Source organism: Lytechinus variegatus, chromosome 1, assembly GCF_018143015.1.
Source record: "Lytechinus variegatus isolate NC3 chromosome 1, Lvar_3.0, whole genome shotgun sequence".
NCBI classification, from domain to species: Eukaryota; Metazoa; Echinodermata; class Echinoidea; order Temnopleuroida; family Toxopneustidae; genus Lytechinus; species Lytechinus variegatus.
The window spans coordinates 55468476-55485377 of NC_054740.1; the positions used below are offsets into that span (position 1 = coordinate 55468476).

The 16902-nt window shown below is 35.6% G+C and overlaps 1 protein-coding gene across 4 annotated transcripts in view; it reads left to right on the forward strand.

Annotated features, from left to right (window-relative positions):
• The window catches only part of LOC121417407 (mitogen-activated protein kinase kinase kinase 2-like), an 87653-nt gene that overhangs the window by 17422 nt on the left and 53329 nt on the right, over positions 1 to 16902 (forward strand). For all 4 annotated transcript variants that reach the window (XM_041611105.1, XM_041611129.1, XM_041611112.1 and 1 more), the window contains exon 2: positions 1924 to 1994. The gene's annotated coding sequence lies outside the window, so the exon portion shown is untranslated. The remainder of the gene's footprint in view (positions 1 to 1923; positions 1995 to 16902) is intronic.

The following is a 16902-nucleotide window of genomic DNA, read 5'->3' on the forward strand; positions in this document are numbered from 1 at the left end:
GGGGAAAATTTAGTCTTTTGTGTTTGCGTCGATGCGATGCGCTTTGCATATGCACTACGCACTGACGGTATGCGCTGGCGTTGGCCGGGTGAGCGTTGCACAAGCAGATGACAGAGCAAAGTTCGTTTGTATTTTCCATGATCACAAAACACACAAAAAAAGGCCGGGGACCAAAGCAGAATTCTTCCCAAAATATCTTCAACAATGATATTTGCAGATGACAACATATAAGTTTAAAATGAAACAATAATAAAGACATGAATCACGCAGAGTCGATCCGAATGATTTTCGGTCAACTAGCATTCGCAGTCCAGACTCGCATTCACCAGCCCCGTCCGCAGCCCCGTACACTCACTCTCCCGAAACGACAGGCGTGCTTGACGTCAGCGCCAGCAAACAAGTGCAATCAACGGATATAACCGATTGTGAGGAAAGATTGTGGAATATGAGTTATGACGATGTTCGAGAATTAATCCTGATAATGACAATCCAGTTTTTTAGACGCAATTGAGCATGCGATCAAAATAAATACGAATGTTTCGAATCGAGCCCTAAATTCATCTAAATTATTACGATTTAACAGGATTTTATGGTCATACTAAGAATATTGACGATGTCAGCAAAGTATGTTATGTTCATATGGAAGAATTAATACTGGCCGGATTATTTCTATTGTTATTCCATCTCTGGACGTCTCCTCCAAGCTCCGAGAAAATAAGCACAATGCGCATGCGTGTTCGATGACGTATGACATATTTTCCCATTCATGAAATCAGAGCCCAAAGTTGGGCACAAACTAGCTTTAAATTGATGGGAAAAAAATCAAACGCAATTTTCTCTGTTTTTTCATGTAAAATGTTATTATATGGTGATATTACGAGCTTGAACAGAGTTTTTGCATGTAGACAATGTTCGAGAATCAATCCTGATGTGATGATTATTTTTTTTAGACAAGTGCACTAGCTCGAAGTCAAGTCGATCGTCATGAGATGTCCGCCATTGAAAATTGAAACGAAATACAAACGTTTCACATCAAGCTCTAAATTCATATTAATGATTATCATATGCAAATTATTGTTAAATATTACGATTAAATAATGTTCTATGGTCATGATATTAATATTGTTCATGAAAGCAAGATTTATTTTACATTGATCGCGTCAATTTCCGGCCATTTTCTGGTTTGATTAAAGAACAGTACTGCGCATGCACGATCGATGGCCATGACTTCCATTCATGAATTCATCGTGCACAAATTATCTCGGCACGAGCAGACGAGTAAGCCTCGAACTATGATCAAAATAAACTTCAAATTAATGGTGAATAGCATCATAATTACTCAATCGGTTTCATTTTGGGGGCAATAGAAATCAAGTAAGTAGTAGTAAAGTTGGACATTACTGATATTTTGATGATTGATTGTGTAAACCAAACGAATCGGCCGCCGATGTATTTTTTTTTTTTTTTCGATGCACCGATTTTGCAAAATCTGCACCGGTGTTCGATGACATCGATCGAACACCGATTTTAAAATCAATTCCTAGCCTAATAGTACCAGTTACTTGAAAAATTATAAGAACTTGCCCCATAATCTTTCCAAGGTCATGTGTATTCTTGCAGTGTGATAGCAAATCATGAAAACTACACCTGGGTTGAGTGCGGCAGACTTTCAATGAATTTGAGACTGAAGGAAGTTTAACATGGGTTTTGAACCCATGTTTGTTTGAAAGCTGATGGAACCACTTGACCATGGGTGTTTCCATGATCAGCCTAAGAAAGAACAGATAGGTTTAGAACAGAAATTATCATTTTTTTCATGTCATACTACTAAATAGATTTTTAAAGATCTGATTTTATGATGGAAAGTCTACATGTTTGTGTCATCTGAAATTATTTTTTATTTTGTCTTATGATTCTATACAGATAACGTATGATGCTGTTAACATCGTACCAGTAATCACCTGTTTTTAGATCAGTGGAAAGCACAAACGCAGGTAAGGAGCCAAAGAAAGTTATTTTGGCAGTTGCTATTTAAAGGTCAAGTCCACCCCAGGAAAATGCTGACTTGCATAAATATAGAAAGATCAAACTAGCATAGTGCTGAAAATTTTATCGAAATCGGATGTCAAATAAGAAAGTTATGACACCTGAAAGTTTTGCTTATTTTTCATAAAACAGTGATATGCACAACTAGATATCTTAGTCGATGATGTCCATCTCTCACTATATCTTTTGATTTTATTGTTTGAATTATACAATATTACATTTTTATATAGATTTGACAATAATGACTAACTTGACTGAATCATATAGTATTAAACAATGCTAATTCCACTTGTTCAGAGAGGAATTAATTGTTGTAACACTTGACATTGAGGAGAAAATTAGAATATTTCATATAATAAAACACAAAAGAAATAGTGAGTGGATGATGTCATAGTCTCCTCATTTGCCTACCACCAGGATGTGCATATAACTGTTATATGACATTAAGCGAAACTTTAAAATGTCATAACTTTCTAATATTATACATCCGATTTTGATGAAATTTTAAGTGTTATGCTTGTTGGATTTTTTTTATCTTTTTATTCAAATCAATTTTTGTTGGGATGGACTTATCCTTTAATCATAGAATTATTGTGAATTTAATGTAAAATATGCATGGTGAATTCCTTGATGTATTGACCATCAGTAGTGTATCAGCCAGTTAGAAACCACTGGGAAAAAGAAGTTTTGAACAATCGACATAGATCTTCATGAATATGCTTGCAGGAGTACATGTACATCTTCAGTATGGCTTTACAACATTTTATCATCATGAATATTGATGAATTGCAATTCATGTAGATCAACACATCCCTGCTACTGCATATAGGTCAATATTCCTTCCATAGGCGCTCCATAGGTACATTTATTCCAGTGTAATATGATCATTATGATTTCTAGTACTACATGTTTGTAATATGATAATGAAATTTTCATAAACTTAACAACTAAAATTGATCACCCTGGAGATAATTTGTCCCTGTATAGAACTTACAAATTATTCCTCTTGCTTAAGATTTCCAATCTCTTCTTCACATTTTGCATTCAAAGGGGAAGGTCACTCTGACGAAAAGTTCGTTGTAAAAATACCAGGAAAAATAATTAAAAAATATTGGTGAAGGTTTGAGGAAAATTCATCAAGAGAAAAAAAAAACAGATTAAGAAAGTTATTAGAATTTTAAGTCTTTGATTTGTGACGTCATTTACGAACAGCTGTCCCATATGTTGTGTAATATAAAATGCATGAATTTCAATTTTGTAATAATTCATGATGACGAATCTTTTTTACTTTCATGTGCAGTTGTGATATGATTTGTCTGTTTATATACTGAAGGTACAACAAAAAACGTTCTCAATTTTAAGAAAATGATATTTCATGATTTTTTGTACTTCATGATGTATGTGGAAGCTGCTCGTAGAGGAGCTCACAAATAAAAAAAATCAAAATTCTGATATCATTTTAATCTTTGATGGATTTTCCTCAAACCTTTATTTTTTTCCCACTATTTTTCAAATGAGCTTTTCATCAGGGTGAACATCTTCTTTGATTTTCTATGAGCATCACATCAGGACTTTATTGCAAAAGAGATAGGGCTGAAGAAAAACTACAATTAAATTTCTCTTTACAAGACAAGAGCTTCTTTCAGACTGGCTAAAAAATCAAGAATACCAGGTATTCTCTAGACAGTAAATACCTGGTGTTTTTGCCAGTGTGAATGAAACCAAATTACTGGCAATATAGATTGAGAAAAAAAAAACAATTACAGAACAAAGATAAAATGAAAAACGAAGGGTGCATTCGATGTCTTCCATTCTCGGTCATAAAAGTAAACATCTTTACAGTGCGATTTGGCGAAACGCCGAAGAAGATATGTTTGAGAACGCAATCAGCTCAGATTTAATGACTTACGGCATCGCGAACGGACACTGAACATGGTTGAGTTTTGAAACATCTTTTGATTTGCTCTTGCAATGGAAGCCTATACAAGCACATGCCAGAATTGACCTTTCTTTTGCATTGGTCAAACTGCGCAGTAAGCTGCGCAAAAGGAGAGCAGGAAATTTAAAGACGATCTACATATAATCGGCTTAATAATTTTTTGAAGCTGAACGGTACACCCCTGATCATGTTTTTGTGTTTTATCAACGTTTTCAGTCATGATTCATGTTGCTGATTTTAACTTGAAAATCGATATGGAATACACCATAAGCCTGGATAGCAAACTAGATCTTGTGTGTTTTTTCCTGATAATGACAAACATAAGAAATTAAGAAAGTTCTTTGCTTTACTATGGCTTCTATTCTAAAGGATGTGGTATTTGAAACCCCACCGGCTCCCTATTTCCACCAATTCTACCTCTTCCAGTAGAGAGAGATGTGAATGAACCATAAATCATGTACAAGGACTTGATATTTAACTCTGAAATATTTGACCTGTAATTTTATCCCACTTTTAAGGTTAATCTTGATAAATGGGCACTTTGTATGCTATTAATTATCCACTTGGAAACTTCTGATGTATTTGTCCAGAGCTGTTAATTAATGATAATTGCTAAAATACTGCATGCAGTCTAAGAATAAGAAAGGGGAAATTGTTGTTTATCAGTTTCATACATTTATGAGATGCATTCTGAAGATTATTGGGAATATCAAGAGTCAGTTTGGAGTACAAACCCTGTTTTTTAAAATCTTATTAGGACATGAGAATTGTTTGTCGATTTGTTGTAAATTGATTTATGATCGGTGGTTGACACTTATGGCAAACTCTTATGCACATTCATATATGTATATGTTAGAGGCAGGAATAAATTGTAGGTTTTGTAAGTGCTATTTGGGGGTAAGGGAAGATTTTTGGTGGTGGGAATTGGTTATTTTATTAAATATTTTTTTAAAAGCAACCAGAGAACCAATGGCTTAGAGGTCCCCCCAGGGACCTGGTATGGTGAATACATTGTAAATGCCTTATACCAAACGGCACTAGCATGCTGGGTGGGTATTTAACCCAGATCAGCTGATGGAAAATCACTGCCATACCAATTGTGCTATCACACATCTTATTGTCGTGGTCTAGTGGTTAGGACTCTGGTCTTTCAATCTGAGGAACATGGGTGCAATTCCCAGCTATGGCATGTTTTCCTTCAGCAAGAAATTTACCCACCTTGTGCTGCACTCAAGTTTCAACCCAGGTGAGGTACGTGTATATGGGAAGCTGGTAGGAATTTATTCTTTGAAATACAGTTCTCGAAACAGCTGCTCTGCTAGAGTCTGGGTATGTTGCATTGAGCGCTTAAAGAATTCTGATAAAGTAAGTGTTTTAAAGCGCTATGTAAGCTAATGGTAATTATTTTTATTAAATCGTGTGTCTCGAAAACATCAAAAAATGCACTTACGGTCTCCAAAAGTACCCCCACAATAGTCACTTGTCTAAACCAGAATACAATGGTTGTTTCGTACACAAGTAGCAACTACTAGTTGCTTACTCTCTATTCCATGCGGTAGATGTGAGTGTTATGATGTCCCACTGGTTGCATAATGGCATCAAACCAGTCACAGCTTATCTCACAGCTGTAATCACGTTTTATCACAAATAGTTTTTGATATTAGATTTAAACTTGGCGGGAGTAAAGCGCCAGCGATATTTCTTCTAGAACAGTGGTGAAAAACGGTTGAAGGAGACCTTCATGGTATTATACACTCATGTAGGAAAACTAAAAACTTGTTTTGTGATTTCTGAAATATATTTTAACTTGTTGTTTTATCTTTTGTGAGACCATATTATAAGAGCCACTTTTGAGATTTTAGAAAGGGGGGTAGGGTCAGTGAGCCTTTGTCATAAAACTTATATTATACTCCTGATTTGTGACGGATGTGGTCATACCGCTATTCCCCCTTAAAGGGGAATTACACCCTGACAAAAAGTTTATTGTAAAAATAGCAGAAAAAAATATATTAGCGAAGGTTTGAGGAAAATTCATCACAGAATTAAAAAAAAATCAGAATTTCAAGTATTTTGTTTGTGATGTCATATGCGCGCAGCCTTCTTACATATCGTATGGTAAAAATAAATGAAATGTCATTTTCTCAGAAAATGGAAAATGGTTTTTATTGTATCTTCAGTATGTTAATACACAAATGATTTCTCACCCGCTCCTAAAAAAAAAAGAAAATAAAAAATAGGTCGTCATGAACCATTAAAAAAATGAAATCAACGCATTTTATATTACGTAACGTACATGTATGGGCCAGCTGCTTGTTTATAAATGACATCACAAATCATAAACTTGGAATTCTAATAACTTGCTTAATCTTTAATTTTCCTCAAACCTTCAACAATATTTTCATTATTTCTTCAGGTATGTTTGCATCAAAGTATTCGTCACCCAAACTTCCCCTTTAGTAATCATCTCTATAGATTTGATAAATCTCCACAAGGACAAATATCGTTTGCATGTTTATCATATTGTATTATTCCAAGGTATGAACAAAAATGTATGTACATCTTTGATGGTCCAATGGCTGATACAATAAATAGACAAGGTTATGATGCTCGAGTTTATATAGGTATACCCACTCCCTGGGGGCATTCTTGAGCTCATATCAATTTTTTTTTTTGCCCTTCATGTTTAGATTACAGTGTCTGTGTTATGACAGAGGCCTAAAGATTGAGGTCATATGTGAGAGTTTATATCAAGTTGATCCTCCAAGGTCTCCCTGATCTTCCCCCAGAGGTAGCCATTATATTACTCCAGGCTTTACATGCTCAAGAACGTGGGTAAAATGGGCAAATTCGGGCGTTCAGCGCCAGCCCGAGTTTTCAAAGAATCGCACTATTTCCGATCCAGCAAGTTATCCCGATCCGAACAATCTCAAGATTATTTGTAATGGAGACGCAATCATGGCGATAGTTTGCTGGATTAATCTTGGGATTGCAATCCTAATTCAGCCGAGGATTATTTGCAAAATAGTGTGCTATTCAACAAATTATCCCGCTAATTCACAGGTGCAGACGCATTTGGGATTACATGTATTTATTTATGGCATCAGACCATAAGCATTTTTGCCTAGCTTGAGCACGAATTGCTCTCCTTGTCCTTGCGCTGATGGAGATGGGGTTTCTTGAATCTCGAGATTAATCAATGGATTGAAGATGATTTATTGGAAATTATTCAGTTCTAGATTATTTTTTTGTAGATTTGCAATTCAATTATCTTCATTATTAGTTCCTGCATATAACTCCAATCAATTTGATTCAAAGAAATTCAGTTCATGCAAAGAAATTGAATGTATTGTATCCATTGAATCCTAAATCCAGGAAATTTATGGAATTATGTTTTAGTTATCGTTCATGGATGATGCCTGCTTATTCTTAGGATTATAAAGAGAATTCCATTATATTAGGCCCGTAACAAATAATTATTCAACCAGTCAAATCAAAGTGTAATGAGGTATAATAAAGCATTCCGTGTCTGCCCTAATTGTAATTGGTATTTTACTTCTGTTATGTACAACTTGCAAAACAGGATGCGATGATAAGGTACAAGGCTTTTTCCCCTGAAACTTCCCAGAGGTGGTTCTGTCATAAAAATGCATTTGATTGTCATTTGAAATGTTTATTTGGTTTATTGTGTATACCTGGTAATTGCTTATGTGCTCCATTGAGATTCTCTGGTATTAGAGTGAACTGGCAATAACGATCTGTAATTGCATGTCATTGCTTGGCTGGGGGCTGCTACCCTGGACAGTTTTCCCCGACATGCTGACAGAATGGAGATGCTTTATATATATGCAGGAGCAGTGGCAGCACCAGCATCGCTAAATACCCTGGCTGCTCCTTCTCATGCATACTTACTGCCGCATGCTTACAGACATTAACAACGACGGACAGACGTCATGCTGGGAGCGGGATGAAGCTTGATATTGCCCTATCGGTTGCTATGGTAACATGCAAGCGATGCTACATCACTGATGGCTTGGTAGACCAGTGTATCGCAGGCTGCAGGATTGTCTTGTTTATCAGTCTCAGTGCTGTTATCAAATCAAACTTGAGTCTGCAAACACTTGCGTTTCCGCAACGTAAAAGTGTAATTGTGAAATATTCCATCCTGGCCCTTTACGATGTATGATGGTTTTGATGTTTCTTGAGATGATATTTAAGAATAAATCTGAACACACACACAAGGAATCTCAGTTGAGTATTGGTACCAGAGAAAGCCAATACACACGATGAAACTTTCACTGCATTTAGTTTAACTTCTTGGCTAAAATCACAAATCTAAAGGCAAACACAAAACATGGTTATTTGGGTTCACCTTGTTTTTAATCTTACCCACGATGCATCACAGATAAAGATTGACCCAGGAAGTAAAGGTCAACATGGGAGTGTGTGGAATAAAACTTCTGAACCAGAAGAAAGTTTTGAACTTTCTACATTTGAAGTATACTATTCTCTGATATGCTAGAAAGTATATGAATATGACATGGATTTTGAATACATCCATTGGAGAGTGAGCTTGCATTTTAGTGCTGATGTGTTCAGTCAACTTGAAAAATCTGCAGTTCTCTAGAATGACCGGAATGCACTGTTTCCTGTTTGTTTTAAAGATGTTAATTTTACATCTTTTACTAAATTGATTGAACTTTATCATAATGTGAACATAATTTTGAAAACCATTTTACTGAAATACACGTAGTGGTAATTGGGCCATGGATCCTCCATGATTGAGAGAACACAGTTGAAAAGTTGAAAAACAATTCTAGAAGTTTCTTTGATCAGCAGTCCCCACCATGTAAAGGCAAATGACCATGTCCAGACAGTCTTGTGAAACTGAAGAGGATGGATATATTGTTGGGTCTACTTGACAACTGAAACTAAATTCCTGCATATAAAACTGGTCCTTTTTGGATAAGGAGTACCATCTCTTCCCATGCCATTCTCTTTCAATTCATTGAAAAGAAGAAAAGGAAAGTCCTTTTTTAGTTTATCTTTGCTTTTATTGGAGTGTGTGTAGAGCTCCTTTCTCATCAATTCATTGGGAATACTACCAAACACAAATCCACCATTTGTATACTCTGCAAACACTTCAAAATTTTCCTCTGTGCCTTGCAAGCTCATTCTCTCTAGTTCTTATGGCACTATCTCTCAAATCGCACAGTATATAGTGGAAATTGGTTGGGGGGGGGGGCAGAGATCCTTCATGATAACTGTTGCTTTTGTGAATTGCAATCTGGGCCCCATCTTACAAAGAGTTATGATTGATCCAATCAATCGTAACTCTATGGAAATCACGAGTTTCATAATTTTTTCTACAGGAAATTTTAACAATTTGCTTTGTAAACAAAGAGAAGCACTGAATTTTTAAGAGAACAGTGAATGTACGAGTATACATCATATCTAGAAAATATATTGAACATGCATAATAGATGTTGATGTTGCTGGCCGTCCATAGTAGTGATTGATCGGATCAATTGCAACTCTTTGTAAGACGAGACCGAGATGTTTTCCCTTTTTTGTTTCGAAGAATATAGATAATCTATAATTGCTGTTGGTGCATTTTATTTCTTGACTGAGAAGAAAAACCATCACTTACTAACATCACTGTCACTTACATGTATTTAAAGGGGAAGTTCACCCTGATAAAAACTTTGTTGTAAAAATAGCAGAAAAAATAGTAAAAATTATTGGTGAAGGTTTGAGGAAAATCCGTTAAAGAATAAGAAAGTTATTAGAGTTCAAAGTTTTGGATTTGTGACGTCATAAACGAGCAGCTGCTCCATGTGTTATGTAATATAAAATGCATGAATTTCAATTTTTTATGGTTCCTGATGACTTAATTATGTTTTCCTTTCATGATCGGGTGTGAAATGATTTGTCTATTGATATACAAAAGGTACAGTGAAAACCATTTTGAATTTTCTGAGAAAATGACATTTCATTGATTTTTTTACCATTCGCTATGTAGGAATGCTGCTCGCATATGACGTCACAAATCAAATAATTGAAATTCTAATAACTTTTTAATTATTTGATGAATTTTTCTCAAACCTTCGTCAATATTTTTTATTATTTTTTCTGCTATTTTTACAATAAACTTTTTGTCAGGGTGAACTTCGCCTTTAAACCATTCATCTCAAGACAGGCTATGGCATATTACCTTTGCCGTTAATAATAATAATATTATTAATAATAGGCATTTATATCGCGCCATCTATCTAGAAATATTCTATTCCGAGGCGCGTTGTTATTATCATTACATGAAACTCAAGTGATAAGTCTGATGCCGCAAGACTTCAGTCAGTTTTACTTTTTATCACCGAATGTCCAGTGGTCTTTTTTTTGTACGGAAAGTCCGCTTAGAATTGAAATCATTTAAAAGAAAACTGATGTCTCGGCCAAGATGAGAGGGTATACACGAACTTGCATTGTCTCTAGTCGTGCTGTGTCAAATGCTACCCTTTATATTTTTGCCTTGAGCGGCAGCCTTGGCCAAGATCTTCACACATTTTGAACGTGCTACTCCACATGCTGCGTGTAGAATGCCTATGCTGCCGTTTCCGATTTCGTGCGAAACGTGTCACCCCACTGAGAGCGTTCCCATAGCAACAAGATCGCTTTACGTGAAATGATTGATTTTGAAAACCACTTTCTTGTCATCAAAAGGGAACGCTAGCAGAGTGATCTTCCAAACTGGTTTCCCGAACCGGTTTCCAGTAAACCAGCTTTAGAAAGCGGAATGAGAACGGGGTCTTGATGTCCGTGATAGACCAGTTTTCTGTTTGATTCAGCTCCACATTCTGGACTTCAATCTTCTTACTCTTGTCTCTCAAGAGTTCTCTCTTGAGTAGATCATTGAGTTTACCCCATTTCCATTAAAGATTTAATATTTAGGCAGGCTGAAAATATGTTGCCCAGGTGGGTGTTTCATAAAGCTGCTCGTAAGTTAAGAACGACTTTAAGAACGACTGGTGATCCTTTCATTTGGTAAAAGATATACATCATTGGCGATGGTATAACGTGTAAGAAAGGATCACCAGTCGTTCTTAAAGTCGCTCTTAACTTACGAACAGCTTTATGAAACGGCCCCCAGAACTAGGATGTGAAAAGATATCTAGTGAAGGCCAGTGAATATTAGGGTCGTGGTTCTTTGCTTGAAACGAGAACCGTTAATTATTTAGATAAATTGTATTTTAATGAGAATGATTTAAGGAGCATATATCCATATGAGTGGGTGTCTATTTACTTTTCTTGACTGATATTTTAATTCCTTGGTCCTAAATCAAGTCTTGTTGGTTAAATATGTGGAAGCAGATCATCAGAATTGATCCTTTAGACAAAGTTGGGTATAAATTGGGTTTCCAGTCTCTCTAATATTTGTTGAGGTCGCTAGGAGAGCTGCATACATTAGATGTGTTGATCTGTGGGTGGGTTTTCTCCCTGAACAGCGGGGATTTGAGAGAATTTACTTGTAAGCTGCAGGGTAATATATTCAAATACAAACTAAAGAAGTCTGAGGATCTTGTCTAATCTGCCAGTTCACAATAAAAAGAGACTAACTCTGCCTTTCCTGATCAAAAGCTATTGTGAATTCATTGAATTTCTTTATATTTTACTCACTTCATGGCCTATTTAAGCAACCTCTACCCCTTTTATGATTTTGGGATAAGCCTATTCCTCATTCTGCCTTCATTGTTATTATATTACTGCACAAATAATGGTGGTACTTGTTCCTGCTCTAAAGGACTGAATCAGTTTATATTTTACATATATATTTTTTTAATCTACACTGTACACTGTTAGGGTTTCTGTCTCTCAGAATGTGTTTGAATCCCACCTCAGAGTCGCATCTTCTGGCAAGGCATCAATCCACTCTGGCCAATACAGGGGTAAGATGGGTACCCGGTAGGATGCCAATGTAGAATGCCAAGCAATTAATGTTATAAAACATGTTTTGGAATGCTTCCCAGGGAGTGGAGAAAGTGCATGCATTTCGTATTGACATTCAAGAATCTGATGACTGCACGGTTTCTGTGAATCTGCGAAGTGCTGAGATACATTGTTCCATGTATTAAGCACCATAAAAAGCGGAATACTACGAGCATTATTACAATCTTACACAAACTGCCTAGAAAATCTAATCTTTGTACAATTCATCTCATCAGATAAAAACTTGTACTTCTAATCATAAACAAATGATTTTAGCTCTATCTTGGGAAATTATCCTCATTTGTACACTATTTTTAAACATCTCTGGCCTTAATGCTTGACATTCTCCACGATCAGTGTGTATACTGTAAAGTAAGATCTTCTCATTTGCATTGATTCTGTAAGGTCACTCAAATGAAAATCATATTGATAATACAAAAGCAGAGTAAATATGCTTATTATGGATTGTGAACCTTCTTTGGTTGATTGAGATGTGAAATAGGGTAGGACCTTCTATGACTTGTGTAAATAGTGGTCTTTGACCCCATTCTCATCTACTTTCTTAAACCAGTTTAGTGGAAACAGGTTTGGTGGAAACAAGTTTTAACATGTGATGGGAATGCACAAAGCGATCTCGATCTCTTGGAAGGGATTTTAAGTGGTCTTCTCTAATAAAAGTTTGGACGTACACCTTGTGATGTGGTTTTTAAGACCGCTTGGCCTTGTTAAACTGGTTTAAGCATTGATGGGAATCAGTCTTCGCCCGCTAGTATGATATTGTGTGTATGTTGGGCATGCTACTTGGTACGTACGGTACAACATCTACATGTATATATGCAGAAAACTGATGATTTATATGCCTACGCTGCGGTTTCAAATTTTGCACCAACATGTATACCACTGAGAACATTCCCTAAGCAACAAATTCATGTGAAGTTGTTCTGGAAACTAGTTCAGGAGATGATGATGAGAGCACGAGCAAAGCGTTTTTGTTATTGGTTTAATTGAAACCGGTTCAGGGGAGTAGATGAGAACAGGGTCTGAGTGTTCTCGCATCTTGAGAAGTGTTTGTATTTGCGATACATCTCATTCCTGCAGAAAGGAAGCGTAGTGATTAACAACTGGCTTATTCAATGGATTGACTTTCTCAAGATTAGACAGGTTTTTGTCTCACCTGCATAGCAGAGTGAGACTATAGGCGCCGCTTTTCCGACGTCAACATCAAATCTTAACCTAAGGTTAAGTTTTTGAAATGACATCATAACTTAAGAGTCTATGGACCTAGTTCATGAAACTTGGCCATAAGGTTAATCAAGTATTACTGAACATCCTATTACAGTTTCATGTCACATGACCAAGGTCAAAGGTCATTTACGGTCAATGAACTTAGACCATGTTGGGGGAATCAACATCAAAATCTTAACCTGAGGTTAAGTTTTTGAAATGTCATCATAACTTAGAAAATATATGGACCTAGTTCATTAAACTTGGACGTAAGGTTAATCAAGTATCACCAAACATCCTGCATGAGTTTCATGTCACATGACCAAGGTCAAAGGTCATTTAGGGTCAATGAACTGGCCGATTTGGGGGTATCTGTTGAATTACAATCAAAACTTTAAAAAGTTTTTGGATCTGATTCATGAAACTTGGACATAATATAATAGTAAACAAGTATCACTGAACATCCTGTGCAAGTTTCAGGTCACATGATCAAGGTCAAAAGTCATTTAGGGTCAATGAACTCTAGCCAAATTGGGGGTATTTGTTGAATTACCATCATAACTTTAAAAGTATGTTGGTCTAGTTCATAAAACTTGGACATAAGAGTAATCAAGTATCACTGAACATCCTGTGCGCATTTTAGGTCACATGACCAAGGTCAAAGGTCAATGAACTTTGGCAATAATGGGGATATCTGTTGAATTACCATCATATCTTTGCAAGTTTATTGATCTGACTTTTGAAACTTGGACATAAGAGTAATCAAGTATCACTGAATATCCTGTGCAAGTTTCAGGTCACATGATCAAGGTCAAAGGTCATGTGAGGTCAATGAACTTTGGCCACATTGGGGGTATTTGTTGAATTACCATCCTATCTCTGTAAAGTGTATTGGTCTAGCTCATAAAACGTGGAAATAAGAGTAACCAAGTATCACTTGACATCTTGTGCGAGTTATAGTAGTTTTCAAAGTCAGCACTGCTGCTATGTTGAATCGTGTGATGCAGGTTAGACGGCCAGAGGCATTCTACTTGTTCATGGATTTGTTAACCCATTGCTTGCTGGAACCCCAACAGTTTTTGTACAGAGGCTATTGAGTTTATCGGAAGTCAACAAGTCAAACGCTGATGATACTTACCACTCAATTCTTTGTGGTAGGCAGTGCATATCAGCAGAGTTATCACAGTGGAGTATTGGCTTACATTTGCAATGAAAGGTGAAAACAATAATAATTGTGAGTTTTCAAAAAAATATTGCTGTGTTACTTTGGAGAAATAGTAAAATAACATTTAGAAATTTTGACTCCAAATAATTTTTCATCAGATGTCTTCACGCCATAAATATACTCCCCCCCCCCCTCCACTGAAAAGAAAAGGATCTTATTCTTGGCCACACATTATGCATAGTCCCATTCATGCATTTTTTTTATTGCAATATGTGTGCGAGCACTGAGTTGGAGCAAAAATATTACTGTAATTCCTTTACAAGTCTTAATAAACCTACAGGCAAAAATAAGGACAGACTCATGATAATGATTTATAACTCAATGAATACTGAAACCACAAATAAAAGATTAATGCTTAACCATTTGGAGAAGTAAAATGAATTACATTGCTCTCAGTACAGTCATAGGGTCTGAGTATAAAGACTAGGTTAAGATTCATAAGCGTGAGAATGCAACAAGTGATTATGAGCACCTCTTCAGTGCCTACCAAGTTCAATGTGATCAAAGTCCTTCTAGTCTTGATTAGCAGACTGTATCTCAGTACTACTGTATCCAAGCTGAAAATGTATATGTCTTGAAAATTATTTCTCAGGTTTACATGTATGTAAAAATGACATTTATGACCCACTTATATGTTGGACTTTGCCAGTATCTGTGCAGGAATGTGCAATATAGTAATTTTTCCAGCCATTGAAATGAATTACGTCATTTAGAAAAAGAAGTTAAATCCAATAATTTATAAATCTCCCAGTCAAGGTCATATTGTAAAACCACTCTATAGATATATCTGTATTTTCAAAGAATAATGGATAATGCTCTTCATTTGAAAATAATTTTCAGAGTATATTTCATTATGTAGGCCTATGTACACAGTATATGTCTGAATGAGATATACAAATACAATCCTGGTAGGTAAATGTTGATAGATACATGTACATTGAATAATAATGCTCAGGCTAGATTATATTATAATTGAGCACCAGTTCCTGTGTTTACATAATGGAGACATGATATACTGTCAACATGCTTTTTGTCTTTCAATGTTGCATTGACTCCTCAAGCTTACCTCTTCACTGTGGAAGTCATACACAGGTCTACTTATATTGCCCAAATGGCCTTAAAAAAAACACCCCAAACCCCCTGTGTTTCAAGAAGCTGTCTCTATGTTACACACACAAAATTTACCTATGACTGGTGACCTGATTCTTTGCTGAATGGGGTTCCTAAATTTTATATTTTCCTGTACTTTTCCCTTATTGAAGTTAGATGGATGTTCATGGTCCTTTGTTCAGATCCTCGATAATTATTTTAGTCTGCAGAGATAGATTTTATCTTTGAAGCTTATTGGAATCAAAATTATCATTAATTTTTTACTAAAACTATGCAAAATCTCATTTGGCACCAAATAATGGGTCACTAGTGGGTTGTTACGTTCTGCATTCATGAACAATTTTATCAACACCACCCAGAATGAATTGGATCAGAAAGGTCTAAAACTAAATTATTGTGGTAGAGATTTCTCAGCTTTACACAAGTATAATATTTTTTCTCATAGCATGCCTGAGCCACGTTTTAGCAACAAGTTCTTAGGTCGTAGTCTGATTACCTTTTTTTTTTTTTTACCTCAGAATCAGTTTTAAAAATTTGATTTGAATTTTGGCAGCATTAAAGTGTTTTTTACTGCTAATGAAGAGATATAACTAATCAATACTAAAAACATTGCATTTTGTACCCTACTACTTCACACACAAAAAGTCACCTTTTCAATGATATTGTTATGGCCTCCTGGTTTGCGTATGCATGCACCACAAGTTAACCAATTAAAGGTCAAGTCCACCCCAGAAAAAAGTTGAGTTAGATAAATAGAAAAAAAACATGAATAACACTGAAAACTTCATCAGAATCAGATGTAAAATAAGAAAGTTGTGACATTTTAAAGTTTCACTTATTTTTCACAAAACAGTTCTATGCTCAACTCAGTGATATGCAAATGAGAGAGTCAATGATGTCACTCACTCACTATTTCCTTTGCTTTTTATTGTTTGAATTATACAATATTTCAATTTTTACAAATTTGACATTTAGGACCCCCCTTGCTTGAACCACAAAATGTTAAAATAATGGAATTACATGTGTTCAGGGAGGAATGAAACTGTGTTTCACATGGCAATGACGAGAAAATCAAAATATTTCATATTTCATATAATAAAATAAAAAATAGTGAGTGGGTGACGTCATCGGTTCCCTCATTTGCATACAAGGATAAGCATATAACTGTTTGAAAAATTAATCGAAACTTGAAATTGTTATAACTTTCTTATTATACATCCAATTTTGATGAAATCTTAAGTGTTATGCTTGTTTGATTTTTCTCTTTCTATTCAAATCAGCTTTTTGTTGGGGTCGACTTGTCCTTTAAATCTTGGGGTTTTATTCAGTAGGTCTACATGCAGTTGGTCTAGTTTTAACTTCTCAGGTAGTCTATGAC